The 26,786-nt window shown below is 39.4% G+C and overlaps 4 pseudogenes across 3 annotated transcripts; all 4 read left to right on the top strand.

Moving 5' to 3' along the window:
* The first annotated feature begins 2,530 nt into the window (after positions 1-2,530).
* On the top strand, positions 2,531-3,484 carry LOC148097196 (B2 bradykinin receptor pseudogene; annotated as a pseudogene).
* Positions 3,485-10,399: 6,915 nt separating this feature from the next.
* On the top strand, positions 10,400-11,380 carry LOC102797964 (B2 bradykinin receptor pseudogene; annotated as a pseudogene).
* Positions 11,381-12,572: 1,192 nt separating this feature from the next.
* On the top strand, positions 12,573-17,086 carry LOC148097195 (B2 bradykinin receptor-like; annotated as a pseudogene).
* Positions 17,087-19,488: 2,402 nt separating this feature from the next.
* Positions 19,489-24,228, top strand: LOC102796291 (B2 bradykinin receptor pseudogene; annotated as a pseudogene). Of its 3 annotated transcripts, none has more exons than XR_015716968.1 (2): positions 19,489-19,612; positions 21,485-24,228. The product of XR_015716968.1 is annotated as a B2 bradykinin receptor pseudogene, transcript variant X1 (transcript). The 3 variants fall into 3 exon arrangements; XR_015716970.1 differs by having other exon boundaries at positions 19,491-19,534; XR_015716969.1 differs by lacking the exon at positions 19,489-19,612 and adding an exon at positions 19,878-19,934.
* Positions 24,229-26,786: the final 2,558 nt, after the last annotated feature.

Genomic DNA, 26,786 nt, shown 5'->3' with positions numbered 1-26,786 from the left:
CCCCCGGCTCCCGTGCCGTCGCCTGGGCCAGCCTCAGACCCAGCTTCAGCTTCTGCTTCGCCTGGTCCAGACCCAGCCTCAGCCTCAGCCTCAGCTTCAGCTGCAGGCAGCAGCGGCCCGGCCGCTCTCCAGCCAGGGGCCTCCGCGCCCGCTGGCCCGGCCGCTCTCCAGCCAGGGGCCTCCGCGCCCGCTGGCCCTAAAGCTGTGGCTCCCTCACCCCCGGCTCCCGTGCCGTCGCCTGGGCCAGCCTCAGACCCAGCTTCAGCTTCTGCTTCGCCTGGTCCAGACCCAGCCTCAGCCTCAGCTTCAGCTTCTGCTTCGCCTGGTCCAGACCCAGCCTCAGCCTCAGCTTCAGCTTCTGCTTCGCCTGGTCCAGACCCAGCCTCAGCTTCAGCTTCTGCTTCGCCTGGTCCAGACCCAGCCTCAGCCTCAGCTTCAGCTTCTGCTTCGCCTGGTCCAGACCCAGCCTCAGCCTCAGCTTCAGCTTCTGCTTCGCCTGGTCCAGACCCAGCCTCAGCCTCAGCCTCAGCTTCAGCTTCTGCTTCGCCTGGTCCAGACCCAGCCTCAGCCTCAGCTTCAGCTTCTGCTTCGCCTGGTCCAGACCCAGCCTCAGCTTCAGCTTCTGCTTCGCCTGGTCCAGACCCAGCCTCAGCCTCAGCTTCAGCTTCTGCTTCGCCTGGTCCAGACCCAGCCTCAGCCTCAGCTTCAGCTTCTGCTTCGCCTGGTCCAGACCCAGCCTCAGCCTCAGCCTCAGCTTCAGCTTCTGCTTCGCCTGGTCCAGACCCAGCCTCAGCCTCAGCCTCAGCTTCAGCTTCTGCTTCGCCTGGTCCAGACTCAGCCTCAGCCTCAGCTTCAGCTTCTGCTTCGCCTGGTCCAGACTCAGCCTCAGCCTCAGCTTCAGCTTCTGCTTCGCCTGGTCCAGACTCAGCCTCAGCCTCAGCTTCAGCCTCTGCTTCGCCTGGTCCAGACTCAGCCTCAGCCTCAGCTTCAGCCTCTGCTTCGCCTGGTCCAGACTCAGCCTCAGCCTCAGCTTCAGCCTCTGCTTCGCCTGGTCCAGACTCAGCCTCAGCCTCAGCTTCAGCTTCTGCTTCGCCTGGTCCAGACTCAGCCTCAGCCTCAGCTTCAGCTTCTGCTTCGCCTGGTCCAGCCTCAGCCTCAGCTTCAGCTTCTGCTTCGCCTGGTCCAGACTCAGCCTCAGCCTCAGCTTCAGCTTCTGCTTCGCCTGGTCCAGACTCAGCCTCAGCCTCAGCTTCAGCCTCAGCTCCGCCTGGTCCAGACTCAGCCTCAGCCTCAGCTTCAGCCTGGTCCAGACTCAGCCTCAGCTCCGCCTGGTCCAGACTCAGCCTCAGCTCCGCCTGGTCCAGACTCAGCCTCAGCTCCGCCTGGGCCAGCCTCAGCCTCAGCCTCAGCGTCCGCTCCGCCTGGGCCAGCCTCAGCCTCAGCCTCAGCGTCCGCTCCGCCTGGGCCAGCCTCAGCCTCAGCCTCAGCGTCCGCTCCGCCTGGGCCAGCCTCAGCCTCAGCCTCAGCGTCCGCTCCGCCTGGGCCAGCCTCAGCCTCAGCCTCAGCGTCCGCTCCGCCTGGGCCAGCCTCAGCCTCAGCTTCAGCGTCCGCTTCGCCTGGTCCTGCAGCTGCCGCGCCGTCGCCCCAGCCACGTTCTGGACGTCATCGCTGGCGTGGCCGCCCACCGGACCAGCTCAGCGGCCGCCGCCGCCTTCCTCGCGGCCGCCCACCTGAATTGTCTCTCTGTGGACTCCGTCCCTCCGTCCTGGGCCCCCTCCGCCCGCCCTGTTCTGGTCTTTTTCTCTTTTGGCCGTCGGGTGCCGTCCTTTGAAGGGGGGGGTACTGTCAGGGTTCCTGGGTCGGTGACCCAGTGTTTTCAGTTTTCCCACATCAATGTTTTCACTTCCTGTTTTTTCCCCATGTCAGCTTGTCTCTCGTGTCATTAGTCAGATTATGTTCAGCCCTGTACTCACCTGTTTCCAATCATTGTCATCATTCAACCTGTGTATTTAAGTTCCTCGGTTTCACCAGTTCTTTGTCGTGTCATTGATGTTCGTGTGATGTCCTCCCCGTGTTCTCTCAGTTCAGTCAGCCATTCAGTGTTCCAGCCAGTCAGTGTCCGTTCACCCTCTGTTCCTCCACTCCTTATAATAAACCTTCACCAGTCTTCACCTACCTGTGAGTCCTGCGTTTGGGTTCCTTCTTCCTCGCCTCCACACAACGCCTGACAGTGAACTTGTTTTATGTAGCTGGTGCTGTAGTGATGAAAATGTGCATTGGTTATGCATCTTTTCTAATATGATGAGGGTCTTTAAAATTGAATCAGATACTATCAATCCGTCCATTTTCTTCTGCTTATCCAATTCAGGTTGCTCAGCGTCTGAAGCCTGCTAGTTATATATCCGTCTTATTCAGAATTAGGTGTATTTATGTTTTCTGTCATCATAACAAATTATGTTAGAACAATGCCAATTAACAAGATATTTATGTTTTCTATTTTGGTATCCTTTATTTCACTCCAGCATCCCTGCCAACTTAATTCCTGACACTGAAGATGTCTGGAAACCAAAGCAACACAAGTGAAGACCATTGTATTCCTGAAGACAACAGCTTGGTCTTCACTCTGGTTCCACCCTACATCCTGGTCATCAGCGTGCTTGGAATCATCTTTAATGTGTTTGTGCTGATGGTTTTCTGCCTCCACAAGAAGGCCTGCACTGTGACTGAGATCTACCTGAGCAACCTGGCTGGAGCTGATCTTGCTCTGGTGTTCTGTTTGCCCTTCTGGTCTGATTATATAAGAATTTTCGATTACTGGCCTTTCAGTGAAAGCCTGTGCAAAGTGACATCAGCTGTCATGTCCATGAGTGTGTTCTGCAGTATTTACTTCCTTGTTCTGGCTAGCATAGATCGTTATGTGGCACTAGTACACTCGCTTTCCCATGAGAGGATATGCAGACCATTTTATGCCAAACTGGGATGTCTGTTTGTGTGGGTTTTTGGCTTGGTCTTTGCTCTCCCAAAATTCATCTACAGGGAGTTAGAATTCAACCCTCAGCCAAATACTACTCAATGTACAGTCGACTCCACTTCACAAAATCAATATCTGCTGTATGAGATGAGAGAAATAATATTAAACTTTATCATCCCTGTTATTATTATTTTGTTCTGCACTGTCAAAATTATTCAGTCACTGAGTAACAGGCTAATGGAGGGTTTAAAACCACAGAGAACAGAGCAGAAGGCCACCATTCTCATCCTGGCAGTTGTACTGTCATACCTGATCTGCCAGGTGCCGTTACACATGACAACGATACTAGTTTTGCTCCAATACACTCGCATTCTGAAATGTCACATCATACTGATCATCTTCTATCATGTCTCCTTGTTCTTATCCTTCTTCAACATTGTCCTTAACCCCATTCTCTACATCATTATTGGAAAAAGCTTCCGGAACAGGACAAAGGAATTCTTCAAGCAGTGAAAAAAGCCTTAAAGTTTGAATAATTTAACTGGCAATTATTTATCCAAGCATTAGGAGCCTTTGCTTTCAGATATATATTCTTACATTGGCAGCGTAATGTGTGATCTTGGAGAGAAGATGCTACAGCATCTTCCATAACTTGGAAAAAAAAAGTATGTGAGAAGGTTTTTAAACTAAGTTTTCTGTTTGGGTTTTTTCTTTTCTTTTGATTTGTTTTTCATTATTATATGATTGTGTTTCTGCCACTGACTCATATCATCCAAATAGGATTATTAGGGTCGTGGCTATCATACAAGGTGACTTACCTGGGAGCAGAGTGTGTAAATCTATGTGTGATCTGCATAAAGCTGACAGCTACCATCTGGGCAACTGTCTTCTTAAAATTTCTTTTTCTAAATTCTTGTACATGCAAATAGTGTTTGGTAATTCTGCAGCTACTGTATTAATACTTATTGTCAATGAATAAACAAATTAATTTCTACTCACCGTGTGACTTATTTATTCAAACAAATCACAACATAATTATGCTGTGTAAGCAAAATTCTGACAGTTTAATAAATTACATCATACATTTATGTATTTAACTCTCAAAGAACATATGAACAGAAAATATAAACATATAATAATAATGTATTTTCTGTTTCTCATATGGGTCACCCCATCTCAAATCAACCTGGGCCTTCTGCTCGACAATCTCTGAATTGAATAAAAATGTTATGACTCAAAGTTTATAGTGAACATAAATGATTGCTGTGAATTTTTATCCTTATATATCAAATTCATTTCAAGATACTGACTATGTTTTTTAAATGGTGCACTGGTAGACTTCCAGGCATTTTTGTCAAAATGAATCAGGATCTGTAGTTTGGAATAGACATATCATTAAAAGTCTCCTTCTTAATTAGCTCATGTTTTTACATTTTCTTCTTCACTGTTGTTTTTTGGCTGCTCCCTTTAAGGGTCGCCATAATGCAAACCCAAATAAAAGTCTGTGTATTCCTGATTTAAATTTGCAGTTAATCGAGCATCACTGAGCAGTCCTTACCTTTAAATCTAACCTCTCTTCTTTCTCAAATGTCGTGCCTGTCTTCCTACATCTTTCTCAGAGTAAAGTTATCTCTCACTCTTTCTCTCCCAGTGAAAGACAGCAGCTGGGCCTTTAGCTAGCAACACACTGTGCGACACACAGCATACAAACACTTAAACACTGTTATTTCCCAGATGATCTGATGATAAACCTGCCACACTTCTTACTGCAGCTCTGCACTGGCACTGAAACCCACAAACATCATTAGGAGGTGTTAGTTCACATGGGACTAAAAACATTGAAAGGTGATTTCTATTGTCTGAGGCAAAGCATGACAAACTAGTCCTACCTGCTGCTGATTGCAATTGTATATGTTCAGAATTCAGCCTGAAATATCAGGTTATTAATCTCCAATTTTGACCACAGAAATAGCGATCGGATCGTGTGTGAAATGCACTTCACACACGTACACACACGCACAGTTCTTTGTCGCCAGATGCCACGTTTTTTTATGGTTTACATATGTTATGACCACAGTCTGACAGCTCCGGTCTCAGCTGATTTTCAGCCTTCCCTCCGCTCCTCTCCCATCTCACCATAAAAGGGAAGGAAACCATCATCAGTCCAAATGCCATCAGCTGTTCTCACTTGCGTCTCCAGCACCGCCCCGTTGAGCTCACTGCACCACTCCTCCCCTGCAGCCGCACCCGGGACCACACCTCCGCCACACATGGTTGTTATGTGATACTGGTACACCTGCTTTCCCATGAAAATCTGAGAAAGTGTTTTTATGCCAAACTGGGATGTCGGTTTGTCGGTGTTTGTTGCCCCTGTATTCATCTAAGGAAACTCAAATCTGAAGCTTCAGTCAAATGTTATTGAATGCAGTAGGAGTGAGTTAAGCAGTGAAGTGGCAGAGAAACTCAAGACACAAGGAAATCAAGATAAGTACAGAGCACAGACATAAAGACATGGCCTGGTTACCACCATGAGATAGCTGACAGACTGGATTGCATTTATATAGTGCTTTTCAAGACTCTCAAAGCGCTTTATTATTTATTTATTATTATTACCACTATTCATTCACTCTCACATTCACACACTGGTGGAGGCAAGCTACAGTTGTAGCCACAGCATCCCTGGGGCAGACTGACAGAAGTAAGGCTGACAGAAGTAAGGCTGCCATATCGCACCATCGGCCCCTCTGGCCAACACCAGTAGGCAGCAGGTGAAGTGTCTTGCCCAAGGACACAACAACCCTCAGAGTAGATGAGTACATGCACTGCCCTTAAATATAGCCTCGTTGATTGTCATCAGTGGATGGCAGGTGAGCAGAACAGGTGAGGAACCAATGCTCTGCCCACAAAGCAGACACAGAAAGACACAGGATGACCACCATGATGGATGAGGGATATCCTTGATAGGATCTTCTCAGGCACACAGCTCTGGCTGTAAGCACAGAAGCCCCAACCAGCTGATGTTTTAAATGGGTTTTTTTTTTTCGGAAACAATCAATCAGTGTTTTCCAATAGAGAAACACGTTTTTTTTCCTCTGTGCAAGATGACTATGTTCCTGTCGTTTACACATATAATCCAGATTTACAGTTAGGGTGGCCCTGTTGTATTACGGAAGTTTACAACATGTATAAATGCAACAATTGCAGCTTGCATCCATGCTCTAGACAAAGGACAGACAGGTAACTAATTTGAAAAAAAAATGGGGGAAAAAATGAAAATATAAAAAGTATTCAAAAAGAAAAAACAAAAGAGAATAAAATGAGTTCTACTTCATTTAATTATTGGAAACAAATAGTGTCAGCGACAGTTTTATTACTTCTTGTCAAAGAGTCTAAATTTTGTTTTCTTCAACTTATTGTATCAAGTACTTATTCAACTCAAGTCCTTTGCAACAATTATGTCTAGGATTATTTAATTACATTAACACGAGGGCAGGCATTTAAGATTGAATCAATATCTACTTTTATGCATAAAGTTTCATCGTCTGTTTTGAGGTTTTTCATGAATATTTTTTTGAGTAATTTAAATCTCTGCATCTTCGTTTTTGAAAGGTAGTTTTGTTTATAGTTTTGTATGGTGTGGGATTATATCCCTGTGATTCTTCTATGTATTTATTGTAATTTGCAAGGCTTATTTTGTACTTATCTTAGCGTCTTTTACCTTATAATATAAACACATCTCGACCCCCTTTTCCTTTGTTACAACTTAACAAAGGAAAAGGGGGGTGGGGCTTACCTTCTCTTACGGAATATTATTGGGCAGCACAATTAAGGCCTATGATATGCTGGTGTAATCCTTCATATGATGCTCAATGGAAAGTCATTGAGGAGGGTCTGACTTCCATCCCCATACAAGCTATTATAGCAGACAGCAGCCTGCAAGATTTAACAAAAATTATTGAAAATCCATGGATCAAGTTGACTTTTAAAATTTGGGAAACAGTAATAAAAAAATATATAAACTAGAAGAGGACATAGCAACTCTTAAGTGGTGTGCATATGACACACATTTTGCGCCAAATAAATTGGACACCAGATTCAAAGATTGGACAAATAAAGGATTAACAGCCATATGTATGGTAATGGAGGAAGGGAGACTAATTAGTTTTGATAAAATGAAAGATAAATATTCATTAGAAACACAGGATTTTTATTGATATACACAGATGAGGCATTTTGTCAACAAAAAGATAAAAGCTAAGGCTGAATTAAGTAAACAGCTGCTAGACATATTTAAAAGGGCATACAGTTCCAATAAAAACAGAGGTATTATAGGTGACCTCTATAAAGGATTAACAAACCTTATATATCAATATATTAATCAACCTTATATATCAAAACAAAATGGGAAATGGAGGGAGGAAAAGAGATAAAGGAGGAAGAATGGACAACAATATGGTCATATCAATGGAAATGTAGCAGCTCACAGAGCTGGAGGGAATTTGGGTGGAAATGCCTGATAAGATATTTTATTACACCTCACCAAAAATCTCACTATGAAGGTAACCCTCCCGCTTGCTGGAGAAATTGTGGAAATACAAATGCAAATCACTATCATATTTTCTGGGACTGTCATGTTATTAAAACTTATTGGAAGGGAATACATGCAGCAATACAAGAGACATTTGGAAGATATTTACCTTTGGAAAGTAAAACTCTATTTTTTGGACTTATGCCAGAAGGATGGACAAAGAACAATAAATACCTGTTTAATATTTTACTGGCAGCAGGCAAAAAAGCCATCACAAAAAAATGGCTTTCTTCAGAGAGCCCAACTATGAACATTTGGATGAACATCACAATGGACATTTACAGAATGGAGAAAATAACAGTAGATGTGAACTTCAAGAGGGACCTGTTTGTATCACGATTGAAGAAATGGATGGACTATATTAAAAAACGCAGGCCAGTTTTTGCTTTAGATTTTGACTTTGTTAACTACTAGAAGACTAGAGGAAATATTAGTTATATTAATGGAAACAAAAACACACGCCCTACATGCCTTTTTTTTTCTTTCTTTTTTTTTCCTTTTGTATTTTTTATTTATTTATTTATTTTTTCTGTTTTGCTTCTCTGTCTTTTTTTTCTTCTTTTTCTCCTTCTTTCATTCCTTTCGTATGGATATTTTAGTTGTTTAAATACAGAAAAAAGAAAAATATATGTAGTGACAAATTGCTGAAGTTGATGGTATTGTACAGTGTTTCCTAAATGTTAATTAAAAAACAGCCTGCAGCTGTTGACGTAACACACATCTTGACGTGATTTTTTTGTGATTTGACACCATTCAAATAAAGTTTTTATTTAACTGAATATTTTCTGCTAATTGTGTGTATTCTTTATAATTTATTATCTGTGCTTGTTACTTGAGACCTTACTACTTAGCTTTTCTTGCTGGTGACTTTGAGGCTGCATTTAGCTTCTTCTCTTTTGTTCCTTGTCTCTTTCACAATGTCTCTTCATGTCGCTCAGTGTGTCTTATTGCACCATTTATATTTATATGTTGTTGAATTCTCCCAGTTCTTTGAATCTTTGGGCTGAAGGAAGGACACTTACTCGGTGTATAAATGCTCAATCAACAATCCTTTATTTCCATACAATTTTCACACAATGAGCATAACAACCATCCGGACGGGGAGAGATGCAGAGAGGGTCACAGCAAGTCTCAAAATGGCGATGTGTTACACAGCTTTTTATACTTTCCTCTAGCCCCCACCTGGTCGTAAACCTAAACATTCACACTCTCTTATCTGTCGTGGCGCCTAAGTTATGACCTCGGGCTCCCTGTCTTTCTACCTCCTACAAGGGTGGGGGCACAGAATGTTGTCTGCTTTTGCTATCACTGGACCAAGGTCCTTCACACGCAACCTTCTCAGAGAATGATTTAAGCAGTCTGACATGACAAGAAAACAGTGTAAAACATTCACAGCAGATAAATGGTGGCGCCCACCTGTCTAACAGAACCCAAAGGATGGTCACATTCTTTTAATCCCCAGAGATATACTTGAACTTTTGTCTATCCTACTACCAAAAATATACTGAGACATTTTGTCTAACATACTATAAGAATATACTGCGAAGGGGGTCATGTTCTTTAACCTAATCTCACAATGTATTCTGGTTTTTCTGCTCCCTTTCATCACTTCCTGTCTTTACTTTTAAAGTTTTCAGCCATTATGTGTAGTTTTACTTGCTTTCTCTGCCCATTTTGATTTCCTGACTTACCTCAGCTCTGTTTGGTTCCCCACCTGTTTCACCTCCGTTCATTACATTTTGTGTACATGTTGTCTCTGACTTTCTTTGTTCGATCATCAGTATTATGATGTTCTTACAGCAGAGTAGTCCCGTATTGGTATTTTAATCGATAGCGCCAACATCTAACATGGAAATTTTTCTCTGGTTGTGGGGGCATTTTTGTTTATAAAATGAACCCTGACAAAATACATTTAGAAATAACTAAGTACGTCATTGAAGAGTAAAGAGTAAAGGAAGTGGTCATAGACTGGGTGTGATGTCTCTCTTATCTGAAATAACTTGATTATCAGTTTAGTTTCTTCTTTAAATTAAGCATTTCAGAAAGAAGACTGTAGCAGAAGGTACTGAGAGAGTGCAGCTGGCTGTTTGTTCTTTTTCCATCAGGAGCACAGACTAATTTGCCTGCAAGGTATGTATATGCTTAATTTGGCTTGGAATTTACTTTCTTATGTCTTTACCTTTAGTTGGAATATTTGCAAGGTCTATATCACTGCCCATCAGGAACAGTGTTTTTGACCTTTTGGCATTATCTGTATAAAAAAGGAAATTTCTTCAGTTTAACAGCTGCACGGGTTTTGGAAGCAGTGATGTTTTTAGGTGTACAGTAACGTGTCAACAAGGAGACGGCAGATTAATTGATTTTGTCTCAGCGTGTTTTGATCAAATTCAGCCTCATGTATAGTAATGTATTTAACATAAATGAAAATGTATATAATGAAGACTTGACTTCCCTACACAAAAAAACCTAAATAAATTTAAATTTAAATTGTTTTAAATTGTATAAACTTGTGAACGTCTTTTATGTAGCTGGTGCTGTAGCGATGATGCTGGAAAGCACGCTCAGCTCTATAATGTAAAATGTGCATTGGTTATGCATCTTTTCTAATATGATGATGGTCTTTAAAATTGAATCAGATACTATCAATCCATTCATTTCCTTCCGCTCATCCAATTCAGGTTGCTCAGCGTCTGAAGCCTGCTAGTTATATATCCGTCTTATTCAGAATTAGGTGTATTTAGGTTTTCTCTCATCATAACAAATTATGTTAGAACAATGCCAATTAACAAGATATTTATGTTTTCTATTTTGGTATCCTTTATTTCACTCCAGCATCCCTGCCAACTTAATTCCTGACACTGAAGATGTCTGGAGACCAAAGCAACACAAGTGAAAACCATTGTATTGTTGAAGACAGCAGCTTGATCTTCACTCTGGTTCCACCCTACATCCTGGTCATCAGCGTGCTTGGAATCATCTTTAATGTGTTTGTGCTGATGGTTTTCTGCCTCCACAAGAAGGCCTGCACTGTGGCTGAGATATACCTCAGCAACTTGGCTGGAGCTGACCTTGCTCTGGTGTTCTGTTTGCCCTTCTGGTCTGATTATGCAAGAATTTTCTATGACTGGCCTTTCAGTGAAAGCCTGTGCAAAGTGACATCAGCTGTTATCTACATGAATGCATTCTGCAGTATTTACTTCCTTGTTATGGTTAGCATAGATCGTTATGTGGCACTGGTGCACTCACTTTCCCATGAGAGGATATGCAGACCATTTTATGCCAAACTGGGATGTCTGTTTGTGTGGGTTTTTGGCTTGGTCTCTGCTCTCCCCATATTCATCTACAGGAAGTTAGAATTCAACCCTCAGTCAAATACTACTAAATGTTCACTTGACTTACCTTCACTAAATCAATATCTGATGTATGAGGTGAGAGCCATAATGTTCAGCTTCATCATCCCTGTTATTATTATTTTGTTCTGCACTGTCAAAATTATTCAGTCACTGAGTAACAGGCTAATGGAGGGTTTAAAACCACAGAGAACAGAGCAGAAGACCACCACTCTCATCCTGGCAGTTCTCCTGGCATTCCTGATCTGCTGGGTGCCATTACACGTGACAAAGATACTAGATGTGCTCCAAAACACTGGCATTCTGAAATGCCACATCACACTGATCGTCATCCAACAGGTCTCTGTGTACTTTGCCTTCTTCAACAGTGTCCTTAACCCCATTCTCTACATCATCATTGGAAAAAGCTTCCGGAACAGGTCAAAGGAATTCTTCAAGCAATTAACTGGCAATTATTTATCCAAGCATTAGGAGCCTTTGCTTTCAGATATGTATTCTTACATTGGCGGCGTAATGTGTGATCTTAGAGAGAAGACGCTACAGCAGCTTCCATAACTTAACTAAAAAAAGTATGCAAGGTTTTTAAACTAAGTTTTCTGTTTGGGTTTTTGTTTGTTTTTCATTATTATATGATTGTGTTTCTGCCACTGACGCATATCATCCAAATAGGATTATTAGGGTTGTGGCTATCATACAAGGTGACTTACCTGGGAGCAGAGTGTGTAAATCTATGTGTGACCTGCATAAAGCTGACAGCTACCCTCTGGGCAACTGACAGGCATCACTGTTTTGTTGTTTTGGGTTGGTTTTTTTTTTTAATTTCTTCTTTTCAAAATTTCTTCTTTTCAAAATTTCTTCTTCTAAATTCTTGTACATGCAAATAGGGCTTGGCTAACTGTAGCTACTTATTAATACTTATTGTCAATGAATAAACAAATTCATTTCTACTCACCGTGTGGCTTAATTATTCAAACAAATCACAACATAATTATGCTGTGTAGGCAAAATTGTGACAGTTTAATGAATTACATCATACATTTATGTATTTAACTCTCAAAGAACATATGAACAGAAAATATAAACATATAATTATTGTGTGTTTTCTGTTTCTCATATGGGTCACCCCATCTCAAATCAACGTGGGCTTTCTGCTCGACAATCTCTGAATTGAATAAAAATGTTATGACTTCAAAATATATAATGAACATAAATGATTGCTGTGAAGCTATATAGCTATATATATTAAATTAATTTCAAGATACTGACTATATTTTTAAAATTGTCCACTGGCAGACTTCCAGGCACTTTTATCATGTTTCAACACAAATATCTTAAAAACTGTTAAAGACGAATGCCTGAAGGTTTTTGCAGGTCTTTACTGCAGTCAAAATGAATCAGGATCTGGAGTTTGGAATAGACATGTCAATAAAAGTCTCCTTCTTAATTAGTTCATGTTTTTACATTTTCTTCTTCATCGTTGTCTTTTGGCTGCTATTCCTGAATCCAGAGGTTTGATCTTCAGTCACCACTGCCACTTAGATTTATTTGAGTAACTTGGCTTTAACTCATTTTGCTGCGGTGTGCTGTTTGTCCTGCTGGGCTGATTATATAACAGATGCTTTTCAGTGAAATCCTATGCAAAGTGTCATCAGTTGTTATCAACATGAATGTGCTCTGCAGCGTCTTCTTCCTTGTTCTGGTTGGCGTAGGTTCTGTGCTCTTAAAAATTCTTCAGCAGGCTAAAGGAAGGTTTCTCAGAATGACGTTTTGTGCTGGGGTGTGTGTTTAATGATTTAATATGATGAAAGGAACAATTATTTGTCTGAGTATGAGAGAACCATTGGTGTATTTCTCTCTAATAATCCTACTGTATCAGGTCTAATTTAAATTAGTTTTTGAGTGACATGACATGTTATTTTCATGGAAGTGATATTGGGGAGCGGTCACTCTGACTTTGCTTGATGTGGTGAGGTTTGAGTGGTTTACCAGTTGTTATACAGCCCATGCATTTATCTAAGAGCAGGTAGTGTACTGGCTTTCAGTAACTGAAAAGTTACTGAAAAGTTATTTATTCAAGCAAATCACAACATAATTATATTGTGTAAGCAAAATGGTGACAGTTTAATAAATTACATCATACATTTATGTATTTAACTTTCAAAGAACGTATGAACAGAAAATATAAACATATAATAATAATGTATTTTCTGTTTCTTATATGGGTCACCCCATCTCAAATCAACGTGGGCCTTCTGCTCGACCATCTCTGAATTGAATAAAAATGTTATGACTCAAAGTTTCAAAATATTCAATGAACATAAACGATTGCTGTGAATTTTTAGCCTTATATATCAAATTCATTTCAACATACTGACTATACTTTTAAAATGGTCCACTGGCAGACTTCCAGGCATTTTTGTCATGTTTCAACACAAATATCTTAAAAACAGTGAAAGACGTTCACTCATTCGATTTGAGCATTTGAGGCAAATGAGTGGCTTTTCACGTACCACACAAATGTGTTAAAAACTAAAGACACATATACGTAGTTTGTGCTGTGGGCAGAGGTGGCAAAAGTACAGGCTGTCTTTACTTAAGTAAAGAAGTAAAGTACTCAAAGTAAGAAAGCAAAAAGTAGCTCCTGATTCTAACAATTTTTGTAGAAAGGTAACAGAACCTTGTTTTAAATATATCTATATTAATATAATGATAAAATAATATATTAGTACAACTTTTGAATAACACAAAGTTAGTGTTGTTTTGTTTGTTTTGCAGGTCGTTTCACAAAATGAAACTACATTATTTATTAAAACACATGATATACCAATCCAATATGTGATTAAAATTCTGCCATGTGTTTTAAATTTGCAGTTTATCGAGCGTCACTGAGCAGTCCTTACCTTTAAATCTAACCTCTTTTCTTTCTCAAATGTCGTGCCTGTCTTCCTTCATCTTTCTCAGAGTAAAGTTATCTCTCACTCTCTCCCTGTGAAAGACAGCAGCTGGGCCTTTAGCTAGCAACACACTGTGCGACACAGCATACAAACAGTTTGTGTGTTTGCTGTGTGTTGAGCCGATAGAATTTAAAATTACCTGCCACTTTATTTGCACATAAGTGAAGTTTTTTTTAAAGTCAATATTTCGAGATTAAAGTCAAAAATGGATTTTTAGAAAAAGGTCTAAATGTGGAGATTACTGTTGCTGTTTCAAGGCAAACTGCCATGGCTGCTGTACCCTCCAAAAACACCATGTTTAGTTTGTTAGTGAGACAAATCGATCAACCGTCTTGTGATACATCTTTATTGCACGAGGCTGTGGCCATTGATCACCTTGCATCTGTCCATTACAAACCATTTCCATTTGTGCAAATCTACTCTTGCTGTAAATGATAAAATGGCCTTTAAAATCAAGGGAAATATATTAATAAAAATAATGTTGTTCACTGAAGGATGATTGCTGTGAAGTGCCATATATACAATCATCTAACAAAACTATACCAACATCCACCTATGTATTAACTCAGAAGAAAAAGACAGGTTCATACAGTAAATGTCAACAACAAAATTATCACTCTATCAACACTTGTTTACCATCAGAGCTGACAGCACTGCACTGCATATCACCTGCACCTCACTTTTTATCAGACTACACTCAAACCCTGTCATTTCCATATTAGTGATAATCTGATAACAAGCATGCCACAGTTTAGAGAACCAAACACAGGTCTTGCCTATTATAAATATAATTTATACATACATAAATATATAAGTGAGGTGCACCTACACATCGCTTTTTAAAGGAGTATCCTCAAACACTGTTATATAGAAATATATTTATCAATATAAATAAATGTTGGCTGTCATCTTAAGTACCAAAGGAACAACTAATCTTCTGGCATTTGCTGCAGAAATAAATTTTTTGCATTTCCAACCATTTTCATGTGCAATAGTGCTCCTGTTTATGAGTGTATATATGTGAGGTGTGCTGTGTGAGATTCTGGGCTGATAACAGATGGTTTTTCAGTGATATCCTATGCAAAGTGTCATCAGCTGTTATCAACACGAATGCATTCTGCAGAATATACTTCCTTGTTCTGGTTAGCATAGATCATTATGTTGCACTGGTGCTTTCCTATGAGAGGAAGAGTAGGGCATTTTACACCATAACTGGGATGTCTGTTTGTGTGGGGTCTTTACTCTTCACGCATTCATTTACTGGAAGGTCAAAAATCACCCTGAGTCAAATGTTACTAAATGCACATTTAACCTCATAAAAGATCCATATCTAATGATGGAGAGGATGCTGATTATTTTTAGTTTTATCATCCCTGTTATCATCATTTCCTTCTGCACAGCATTAGTCAAGTTCTGAGAAACAGTCTAGCAGAGGGTTTCAAACTCAGAGAATTAAGCAGCTGTCTTGATTTGTGGTTATACTTGGCTTATCTTGCATCTTCTTCTTTTTGTTAGTGTTCCTGTGATTATTATTGCATTTCTGGGTGCTGTCAGAAATATCACTCCTTCTGGTGTTATTTTAGTTCCTGTAGTGAAGCTCACTTTTTTGTTTCTTCAAGTCTCCAGTAGTTTGCATTTGGGGCAACACTTTTTCCCAGCCCCATACAGTAATTTCATTTGCATGAATATATTCATACAAATGTATTTGTGCAAACACACACATATAATAAAGTCTTCAGGAATTTTTAAATGGCTGCAAAGGTTAGAATATGTATACTCATGACTTGATGTTTCAGATGATTGTTGGTGTGAAAATGACACTGTGAATTGTAAAGCGCTCTTGGTACGGGAGCTAGATAAGATCTCTGTAAATTATGTATCCTGTAAAATACTCAAATAACGTTATTTCCTGGAAGAAATGACCATAATCTGAAAGTAAGTATTTTAGAGTTTACATATCTCATATATATCTTTTTCATGATTCACACTAAAATCTGCTTGGTTTTAGCAGATATTCTTTTCAGCATTTGCAGCCATTTTCATGTGCAGTTGTGCTCCTGTTTACAAGTGTGGTGATCACGCTGTGGGCAGGGACACAGCTGAACCTAGGTAACCTATGATCCACCGACCTATGATCCTGGGCCTGCAGCTTTTTGTGCCACTGACTAAAACTAGATAATGAAAAGTTTTGTTAGCCCAGCAAAAACAAACATCACTACATAATACACTATCAAATCACAGAGCTTGGATTTTGCCGCTGCTTTCTAAAAATTATTATTTTGATTCAGCCTCTTTGGGAACTAATTGAAATATGAGCATTTTGAGTATTTTGGACTGAATATCAGTGTTACTTAAATGGACGTGCATCTCTGCATCTCCAGAGTAACAACATAGTAACGACAACATGCCAGAAAAGCGACAGTTGGCTTCAAACTTAAAATGATATCTTTTCTGGTTTCCTGTCCTCTTTTTTTTTGTTTAGAATCCCATCCAAATTTGACTCTGTGACAATATCTGGAAACCAAAACAACACAAATGACGAAGTCATTGCACTCCTGATATAATTAGCTTGTTGACGGTGATGTTGCCGGTTTCCAGTGTACATGCTGGTCATCAGTGTGCTTGGAATCAACTTTAAGGGTTTTTTGTTGGGGAGTTTTGCATTTTTGCTAATGGTATTCTGTGTAAGAAATGGCTATGACTGGCCTTTCAGTGAAATCCTACGCATATAGTCATCAGCTGTTATCTGCATGAATGCGTTCTGCAGCATCTAAGTCCTCATTTTCCTTAGCATAGATCCTTATGTGGCACTGGTGCACAGACTTCGCCAGGAGCGGAAGAGTAGCCTACTGGGGTCTTGACTTGATCATTGCTCAACATGCATTCATCTACAGAAAGTTACAATTTCTCAGTTAGCTAGAATATTAAAAATAAAAGAGAAATGTACAGTATTATTCAAGCTCTTAAAAAAGCAGGCCAGTTTAACTGTTTAAAAATTGAGAAGTCCACCACCAACCTGGCATTTATCCTGGTGTTCCTAATCCACTGCCATTTCACATGAGCAGGATACTAGATTTACTCCAGGACATTCACATTCTCGAGTGTCACATTGTGCAGGTCATCTTCTAACTCAGCCTTCTTCTACTGTGTCCTTAACTCCGTTCTCTATGTTAGTGTAGGAAAAACCATCCAGAAAAGAGCTGAGGAACTCATCCACCGATGAAATAAATAAAACATCCAACTTTATGTCCTCACACGCACACACTGAATTGCAGTATTGAGATATTTTAAGTTAGGACGTGTGCTGTGATGATTTTAAACGCCGAATGGGGGATTAAGTATGAGCAAAAAGTACCTAAGATTTGGAAACATGCTGTCATTGTTCCAGTTGCTAAGGACAGTTCACCTAAGGTACTGAATGATTTTAGGCCTGTGGCTCTGACTTCTTTAGTGATGAAGTCATTCGAGAAGATGATTATGAAGGAGACTTTAATGCATGTTGAACACCATCTTGACCCCTTCCAGTTCGCCTATAGAGCAGGGAGAGATGTGGAGGATGCTGTTCTCACACTCCTGCATTTCTTGAATAAGCATCTCGAGGCTCCTCACACCCATGCAAGATTATTATTTGCTGACATCGGCATTCAACACAATTGAACCCTTCTTACTTGTTCACAGACTTTACAATCATTTTAAGCTTTGCGCTAGTCTGATTGGCTGGCTGACAGACTTTCTGACCAATAGGTCACAATGAGAGTGAATCATGTATTTTCTGACGTGCTCTCCTCCTCTACTGGATCTCCCCAGGGTTGCTGCCTCTCACCCCTTCTGTTCATTCTGTACACAAATTAGTGTTGCAGTAATTTTTCGAACAGACACATCCTGAAGTTTGCTGATGACAAAGTGATCGTCAGTCTTCTTGTGGGGGATGAGTCAGGCCATGGGAAGTTTGTAGATGATTTTGTGGATTGGTGTGATGAGTCCTTCCTTTCACTAAATGTGTAAAAAAACTAAAGACATGATTATTGATTTTAGGAGGTCATTTTATAGCTCTTCACCTACTATCATTAAGGCTGCTGATATTGGGATTGTGGACAGTTATAAATATTTAGGTGTGATACTTAACCATAAACTGTGTTTTGAATCTCATGCTGATGCCACTACTAAAAAAGTTCAACAAAGACTGTTCTTTTTAAGGAAACTTAGATCCTTTAATGTCTCATCTGAGATGTTCTCTTTGTTTTATAAGTTTAATTGAATCTGTGATGTCTTTTTGTATCGCTGTAACCTGAAAGTGAAGAATAAGAATCGGTTGGGACTTCTGGTAAGAACTGCTCGTAAAATTTCAGGGCGCTGGCAGGATGGACTTTTGGCCCTTTACAACAAAAATGTGCTTAGGAAGGCTCTTTCTATTGTTAATTGCTTGAACATCCACTTCACAGTGAGTTTGAGTTGTTGCCTTCTGGCCGCTGCTTTAGAGTACCTTTGAGGAAGACCAAAGACTCCAGGTTTTTTATCCCTACTGCATCCCATCTCCTTAATGGCAAATAACGGTCCTGTGACTTTCTATTACTATTATTGTCATTATTATTTTAAATTATTGTTTTGTTTACGTTTATGTTGCCTGCTGCTAAACTAAACTAATTTCCCCTTGTGGTAAAATAAAGAATTTGAATTGAATTGAATTGAAAGCATTTGATAAAATATCATTTAAAAATACCTCAGTGATACTGTTGCACGCGTTCTAATGAAACACTGTCAGAGTGCACACCATCAAAGGCTTCATGAGTTACTAAACCACTCAGTATATCTGCAAGGCCATCAGTGTCTTATCTGACATCTCTAACTTTTTTTTAATAGCATCAAAGAAACACTAATAGAAAATCAGTGTAATGTAAATATATTACATATCATAAGCCTAATTTAATCTCATGCAGGCCAAATAACAAAGGTACTGTTAATTGTACAGCTTCATAAATACCAATAATTTTGGACTTAATTAAATTTACATAGTTGTTCATAGTCAATGTACTTACAATATTTAAAAGTATTTTCTCTTTCATGTTGAAACTATAGGAAAGCTGATGAAATGCCGACAATCAGGTTTCGCTTTGTTGGCTTTTTTTTCAAGCAAAAAAAATATATATATATCATCACCTGAAATAAAGGTAGATTTAAGTTACTGCATTTGGATTTGTTTCTCTGCAAACATGACAGTATGTAAAGAAATGAAAGTTTAAATATGTAGAAATTTCAAACAAGAAGCAAGTACGGAAGCGTAGAGCTGCCACCCAGGCAAAAGAAAAATACAAGTGTATCACGTTATAACGTGAAAAGTTTATTGTTCTAACAAGATACTTTTCCTGTTTGTACAATATACTATCATGTTTGTACAATATACTTTTCACGTTTGAACAACATAATATCACGTTATTACAATATACATAATTATCACGTTAAATATATGTGTGTATTATTATATATTTCCGTTGAATTAATGACAAAATTATTTGCAATTATTTGCTGAAATGTTTATTTATTTCATTCCGGCACGTTAGGCCCTCCGTACCACAACGGTACTTAAACAGAGAAAAGGGAGGGATTGACCAAAGTGCGTGGCAGCAGCGCGAGACATCGGTTTACTTTCCCCTCGAAGTCAGCGACAGCCACAGTCAGTAGCACAAGGTGTTGGATGTGTATAGATTTTTTTGGACGCTTTCTTTTTTACCTAGGTACTCTTGCGTACAAAGTATGAACAAACTTGTTTTTTACTTTTCTGTCTGTGTTTTTTTTTTCTTTCTTTCTTTCTTTCTTTTTTTTACCTTTTTTCTTCTGCAGTTTAAGGTTAATTAAATCATAACTACAACTTAACAGTGTACATAATGATTTATAATGAAACGTGTTTTCTGCTTTATATCATTACTTGTGACAAATAACAAAGTTTTGAGTTAATTTTCTGGCTGTGCAGGTTATGAACTCTGTCATGTTTGTTTAAGGTGTAACAGATAGCAGATTCTTAACTGGATTTGTCTCAACACGTTTAGCGTTTTGAGAACCTTTAACCAAAACGAGTAAGTACGATTAAACATTTAGACTAATACAAACACACACATGTGATGACGAGTTTTTGTTTTTTGCCACTTTGTTTTGTTTTTAAGCATTCATGCATTTCAGTTAAAATTGTTTTAAAGCTGCTGAGAAAACATACAGAAACTGTGGATGCCCCGCAGTTATACAGTGGAGGCGACATGCAGGCAAAAGGTTGTTGGATTGGTGCTGATAACCGTTAATTTTGTGCAATTGCTTTTCATATTATGCAGTGTTAAGTGACAGATATGGGAAAGTTCTGCATTCAATGTGGTTTCTGTTTTGCTGAACCGCAGTAAGTTCAAAATGTGAATAACTTCTGGTTGTTATCGTTTATGTGCAAAAACAAATACAAAATACTACATAGGCGTGGGGGGTGTTAGAATTAAGTACTTTTAATACAAAAAAAAAAGTTTTAAAAGCAACAAAAACAAAGTTCAGCAACCCTTTAGAGAACTGAGTGTTTGAGTTATTGTTGGTGTTGATGTTACTCAAGATATCAATTATCTGTCATTAACAGCAGATTTTCATAGAAAATCAATTTTCTATGAAAGATTGAGTTTTTTTATTTTTTGAGGAGGGGGTTGTTTGTTTGTTTGTTTATTTACTCTGTTAAATGTCTAGGCAAGGGGAAAAAATCCGTTGATTTTTATTTATTTAACACCAGTTTGCACAAACTGTTCCCTTAAGGTCTTTATAGTGAAAGATGAAGACTATGATAGAGAAAAACCTGACACGCATACAAGCCCCTGGGGGGAAACCCTTCTTTGAGACAGGAAGAGGCCTTTGGCAAACCCCGATTCAGGAAGGGCTAGCCATCTTTACTGTGAATAGTTGGGAGATGAGTGGAAAAAGAAGAGAAACAAGTGGTTCATGGATAAGCAAAGGAAAACACAAACTATGGTAGAATGTAGATAAAAGTTTATGAGAAATTGAAGGAAAATACTTTGTGCATCATAGTAAGTTGTCTAATTGGATGAGCCTAGAGCAACTTCAGTGTTAGGCTTGGCAGTACAGTGGTACAGTGGTAAGCTCTGCTGCTTCAAAGTACAAAGCTATTGGGTTCAAATCCAGTCGGGGACCTTTTGCATAGTGTTTCTATCCTCTCGCTGGGTACTCTGGGTTCCTCCCACACTCCCTGAATTGAATAAGTGATGGCAAAAAAGTATGAATGGTTTGCCGTCACCTGAACCAACCCTAATTGCAAGGGGGGTTTTTTGTTTTGTTTGGATTTTTTTTAAAGCGAGGCTTTAATCCTAATCACAAAACTAAGAAAATTAACTCTTGTCATTGTTTTTTAATTTTAGTAAGGGTTTAGAGATGGTGAGAAAAGTTCATTAAAAAAAAAAAAAGATTTTCTTTCAGGACAGGTTCTGTGCCTGAACTTGCCACAGTGTTTATTTACTAGGAACGAACTGAAATACAGCAACAGCTTTTGCATTATGAGTTTTAATGACAATGAAGTATATCGCTGTGTTCCATATAACATAGCATTTCATAATGTTTTACCTGTGTTGCTGTCCTCTCTCTGCAGCATCCGTTCCAACTCTTACTCTGTCAAGATGTCTGGAGACCAAAGTAACACAGGAGAAGACTATTGTATTCCTGAAGACAACAGCTTGGTCTTCACTCTGGTTCCACCCTACATCCTGGTCATCAGCGTGCTTGGAATCATCTTTAATGTGTTTGTGCTGATGGTTTTCTGCCTCCACAAGAAGGCCTGCACTGTGGCTGAGATATACCTCAGCAACTTGGCTGGAGCTGACCTTGCTCTGGTGTGCTGTTTGCCCTTCTGGGCTGAATATACAAGAAAGGGATTTGACTGGCCTTTCAGTGAAAGCCTGTGCAAAGTGACATCAGCTGTTATCTACATGAATGCGTTCTGCAGTATTTACTTCCTTGTTATGGTTAGCATAGATCGTTATGTGGCACTGGTGCACCCGCTTTCCCATGAGAGGATACGCAGGCCGCTTTATGCCAAACTGGGATGTCTGTTTGTGTGGGGTCTTGGCTTGGTCTTTGCTCTCCCCATATTCATCTACAGGAAGTTAGTATTCAACCCTCAATTAAATCTTACTCACTGTTCACTTAACTTAACTTTTCCAGAGCAATATCAGGCTTATGAGGTGACAACCATAACATTCAGCTTCATCGTCCCTGTTATCATTATTTTGTTCTGCACTGTCAAAATTATTCAAGCTCTGAGAAAGAGGCTAATGGAGGCTTTAAACATTCAGAAAATGGATCAGAAGGCCACCACTCTCATCCTGGCAGTTCTCCTGGCATTCCTGATCTGCTGGGTGCCATTCCACGTGACAAAGATACTAGATGTGCTCCAAAACACTGGCATTCTGAAATGCCACATCACACTGATCGTCATCCAACAGATCTCTACGTACTTTGCCTTCTTCAACAGTGTCCTTAACCCCATTCTCTACGTCTTAGTAGGGAAAACTTTCCAGAAACGAGCAAAGGAACTCTTCATGTTGTGGAACAAGAATCAAACAGCATCTTTCAGCCGAGTGTCCACACGCCTGACAAGTTTTAAATTGTGATCATAGCTCAAAGTGATGTGCAGGACTGCAATCTTTTGAATGTGTGCTGTGATGGTTTACCCAGTTAAATGGACAATTATTTACTCAGGCAAGGAGAAAAATGTTGTTTTTGTAATCTGAATGTTTGTTGGTTTTTTTTAACATTGTGCATGCATTACTTTTTCTTCAGAAAGGGATATTTAGCCATAACATGTTTATTTCCTAGAGGTGGTAGTGAAAGACTGTCAGTCTGTCTCTGCTTGGTGTAGTGAAGTCTGAGCGTTCTTTGACCGTTTCTCCAGTTGGAACATAACTCCTGGCTTTGGCTAAGAGAAAGTAGCATGCAGAAGACAGCTGGCATGGAAGAAAGGCTAAAGATAACTAGCAAGTCGTCTGAAATGTGATTCATGCAACACTCATGAAGTTAAAGAATGAAAATACACTGTTAGAAAAAAAGTCACAATAGGACCTTTTTATTGTCTTGGGCTTTGTTCCATGTTTCATCAGACTCCGACAGAGGAGTGAATAACAGGAGACATTACCTCATACCTCAAACAAGTTTTGTTTTACCAACCGTCCATGAACCCATATCTGTTTAGATGTCACATTTTGAAAAATATAATTATATAACTATAATTGCAAATAATTACATTTAAGGCCATATTTGAGCTTTCGTTTGTGCTAAATTTCAATGAAGTTAAAATTCAATGGCAAGTAAGGGTGTGGTTGTTCTTCAAAACCAGTGATCCAGTAAAGCTTTCTCTTGACATCCTGTTGACATTCGTAGCATGACAGGATATGAAGCTCAAATTTCAAATGTGCCATTCTACTGCTTATCCTCTAATTGATATCTATTAGACACAATTTCAGATTGAATGCCATAATAACCCTGCTACATAATTGAATAGCATTCCCACCTTTATTTTATATTGCACATGTGATAAACACAAGCTGAGATAATGAAACAAATATGCAAAAGAGACGGCAGCAGTTTAACAGTGTTTATACTATTAACATAATATTTGCATGGTTAGATTTTCCACTTCACTTGTGTGCATGGTTATGTAGTTGGAGTGCTCTGTGCTGTGGCATGATCCAGATTTACTGCTACCAACTTGGAATGTTTCAGTGATGAACTTAAAAAAATTCAAAGAGGGATTTTTTTTTTTGCATTATATTAAAGTATTGTGCTTCTATTCCCGTTACATCAAAAAGAAACTCTGCGTGTATATATGCAAGGGTTTTAACCTCCTAAGACCTGAACTCTTTAATGGCATGCATTTTTAATTTTTTTTCAGGCTGATTGGGACCTGATGATTGTAAAAAAAAAAAAAAAAAAAAACAGAGAAAGAATTATGTGATTTTCTTTTTTTTTTGACCTGATTTTCATTTCTAAGAAAAATAAGATCCACATATGAGGACATTCGCTTTAAATTTTGATAGAACAGTAGCAGTATGTCCTCACAAGTGGATATTGGGCCCTTGTAGAGAATAATAAAAAAAAATAAAAAGTAGTATTGTGGTCTGGACAACCCTAAAATGTGATGTCCACATATGTGGACGCCAGGTCCTAGGAGGTTAAATTTACAGTTTAAATACAATTAACAATGCTTTAAGTAGTTTATTTACTGTTTAAAATCACTGCTGGACACTGAAATGCATACCTCTTTTTCACAGCACTTTTAATGTAACACTCAATATTAATCACTTGTAGACAATAAATAAATAAAACATTCCAGACTTCTGTTGTCCCTTGTGGTGTGGTTCTTTGTTATTTTTAATGCTTCTTTAAGCTGCCCATCATGAGTCTTACACTTTTAAAAAACAAGTCTGTATCCTCTATACTTCAGGTTCAATCTGTGGAATGAGCCCCCCCTGGTGGGCCAGTGACCCACTACAAGTGAGGATGTGGACAAAAAGTATGGAATTAAAGATTGAGTAGGAAAAATTAACATTTTGCAGATTTATAAGCAGTCTGCAGTTACTTTATATCTGTGCAATGTCAACGTCAAATTCTATTAGAAACCACCAAAACATTTTAAATAAAATGCAATTCCTAAATTTTGCAACAGTTAAATGTCTGTGTTGCACTACATGTCGTGCAACACAGAGCAGACGCAGACACAGAGCAACACAGAGCAGATATGGCCACAAATCAGAGATGGCATGAGTTTTATACACTGGATGGCAGCAACTCCAACAAGCCTTTATTTGGTAAGTAAGAACCAGCTCTCTATGCAAGACATGTGGTTAGTGGGCTGTCTATGCCTGCTTTGTCTCAAGAGTGCACATTGCAATATCCAGAGGTGGGAAGTAACGAAGAACAAAATATTTTGTTACTGTACTTAAAATTTTCAGGAGGCTGTACTTCACTTGAGTATTTATTTTTCCGACAGCTTTTTACTTTTACTCCCTACATTTTTAAACAAATTTAAGTTCTTTCACGTTTACATGTTCACAACAGGCTTATTACTTTTGGTTTAACAGATTTGAAGGCTGTTATTCTTAGGTCACTGTGGGCCTTCGAACAGGAAACAGATTAAAGCCTAAACAGTAACACATGAAAGGCAGTCCTGTTCACCTATTAATCAACAGGGTATGTGGCACACAAAGAGATGAAAAGGGGAACACTGCATGCCATAATCAACTGTTAAAGTGGGCTGGTGTTTTTATTTATTCATTGCTTATATTTATGTTTTTTGGCACAGCACCATGACAACTGCAGGTGTCCACAAGTTGTGGTTGCAGAACTTCAGTATGCAGCTGGCCCTGCAGGGGCCAGTTCAGAGGCAACTGTGGTGAATTCAAAGTAAAGTGCGGTGTGTGACTGCCGTGTGGCTGTGGTTTCATGGTCAGAGTTAAGTTGCATCAAGTGTAGCAGAGATTAATTGAAGTTAAGCTACTGATGCTTAGATTCAATCAATGAATTCCACCTTCATGCCACCTAGAAAAAAAAGACAGCACGTAGTGTACTGTCGGTGTAGAGAATGGAAATACAGGACAACTCATGAAACATCTGCAGACATCTTGTTGAATTCAGATCAGGTTATCGCAGCCTGTACACTAAGAAAATCTAGTGGAGCCCACAATAGAAATTGTGACTCTTTTTCCACATTGAGCAGTTAAAGCAGATTTTAGGGCTCCCCTGCCTACTGAATCCCACAAACCTCTTCCCTACTCATTTTCCCGTTTAGAAGCAAAGTCACCCTCTACAATATAGGCAACAGAAAATAAAGCTTTTTTTCGTTACTTTAGGTTCAAGGTTATTTGTCACATGCATAGTTATACAAGTATAACACACAATGAAATGTAGCCTGACACGCTCCTCGACATGTGCAAAAATGGGGGGGGGGGGGGGGGGGGGGGGGGTAGAGGAAGAATGAATATATATATATATATATATATATATATATATACATACATACATACATACATACATACATAGGGTGGATGTGCAGTAGTAGCAGCAAGCAGGTGAATTCTGTACATTAATATGAATAGACATCTGACTATTTTACAGAATAGACAATATACACATATTTAATACTTTACTGATTCAAGCTGAGTACCTTTGTTAATGTGGTGGCGCGAAGGAGGATAACCAGTTAAGGAGACCACAGGATGTTGACAACGCCACCTGGGGAGGGAGTTACACCCCAGGAAAGATTTTTATAGCCAATGTAAATGTTACACTAGCTACCAAAGCCCACAGGCTCGTTATTAATAGCAGAGGTGAGGCTGATCAATTTTACAAATCAAAATTTATTAAGGAAAACTACTAAAAACACAGAACTGTAAAATCAGAAAGGTTCTTAAGGTAACAGGGCTGAGCCTGCAAGACTGTTAATTAGAACACTTTATTAACAAACAATGATTAACATGAACAGGCTCGCTGTCACGATGCTACCTTAGAACAATAACAGCTCAATAAAATAACTAAACAAATAGTGGAGAACGACCAGTTGAGGAGGCAACCTACAGAGAGGAGTGCCCAAGGGTGCCATCAATTACTGACCCGTATAGTTCCACTGCAAACCTCACTGTCACTCACACTGAAATCTAAATGGTGCAGTCTACCTATGCCCGGTGTGTACACTCTCACGCATCGGGGAGGGGATTCCACCTCACGTGCCTAGCCCCTCAACAAGCGGCACCTCCACTAAAGCAACAAAACAAAGCATAAAACGTTAAACAAATTAATAAAAGAGATAAATAAAACAAACACACCCTAAGATACAGTTCTTTATAAACGCAAGATTAAAATATATCAAACAATTCCGAGTAAAAGACTATAAAACCAGG

Source organism: Neolamprologus brichardi, chromosome 19, assembly GCF_056152115.1.
Source record: "Neolamprologus brichardi isolate AB-2024 chromosome 19, ASM5615211v1, whole genome shotgun sequence".
Taxonomy (NCBI): Eukaryota; Metazoa; Chordata; class Actinopteri; order Cichliformes; family Cichlidae; genus Neolamprologus; species Neolamprologus brichardi.
Note: the sequence above shows the minus strand (reverse complement) of the source record. Positions and strands in the feature narration are given on the sequence as shown.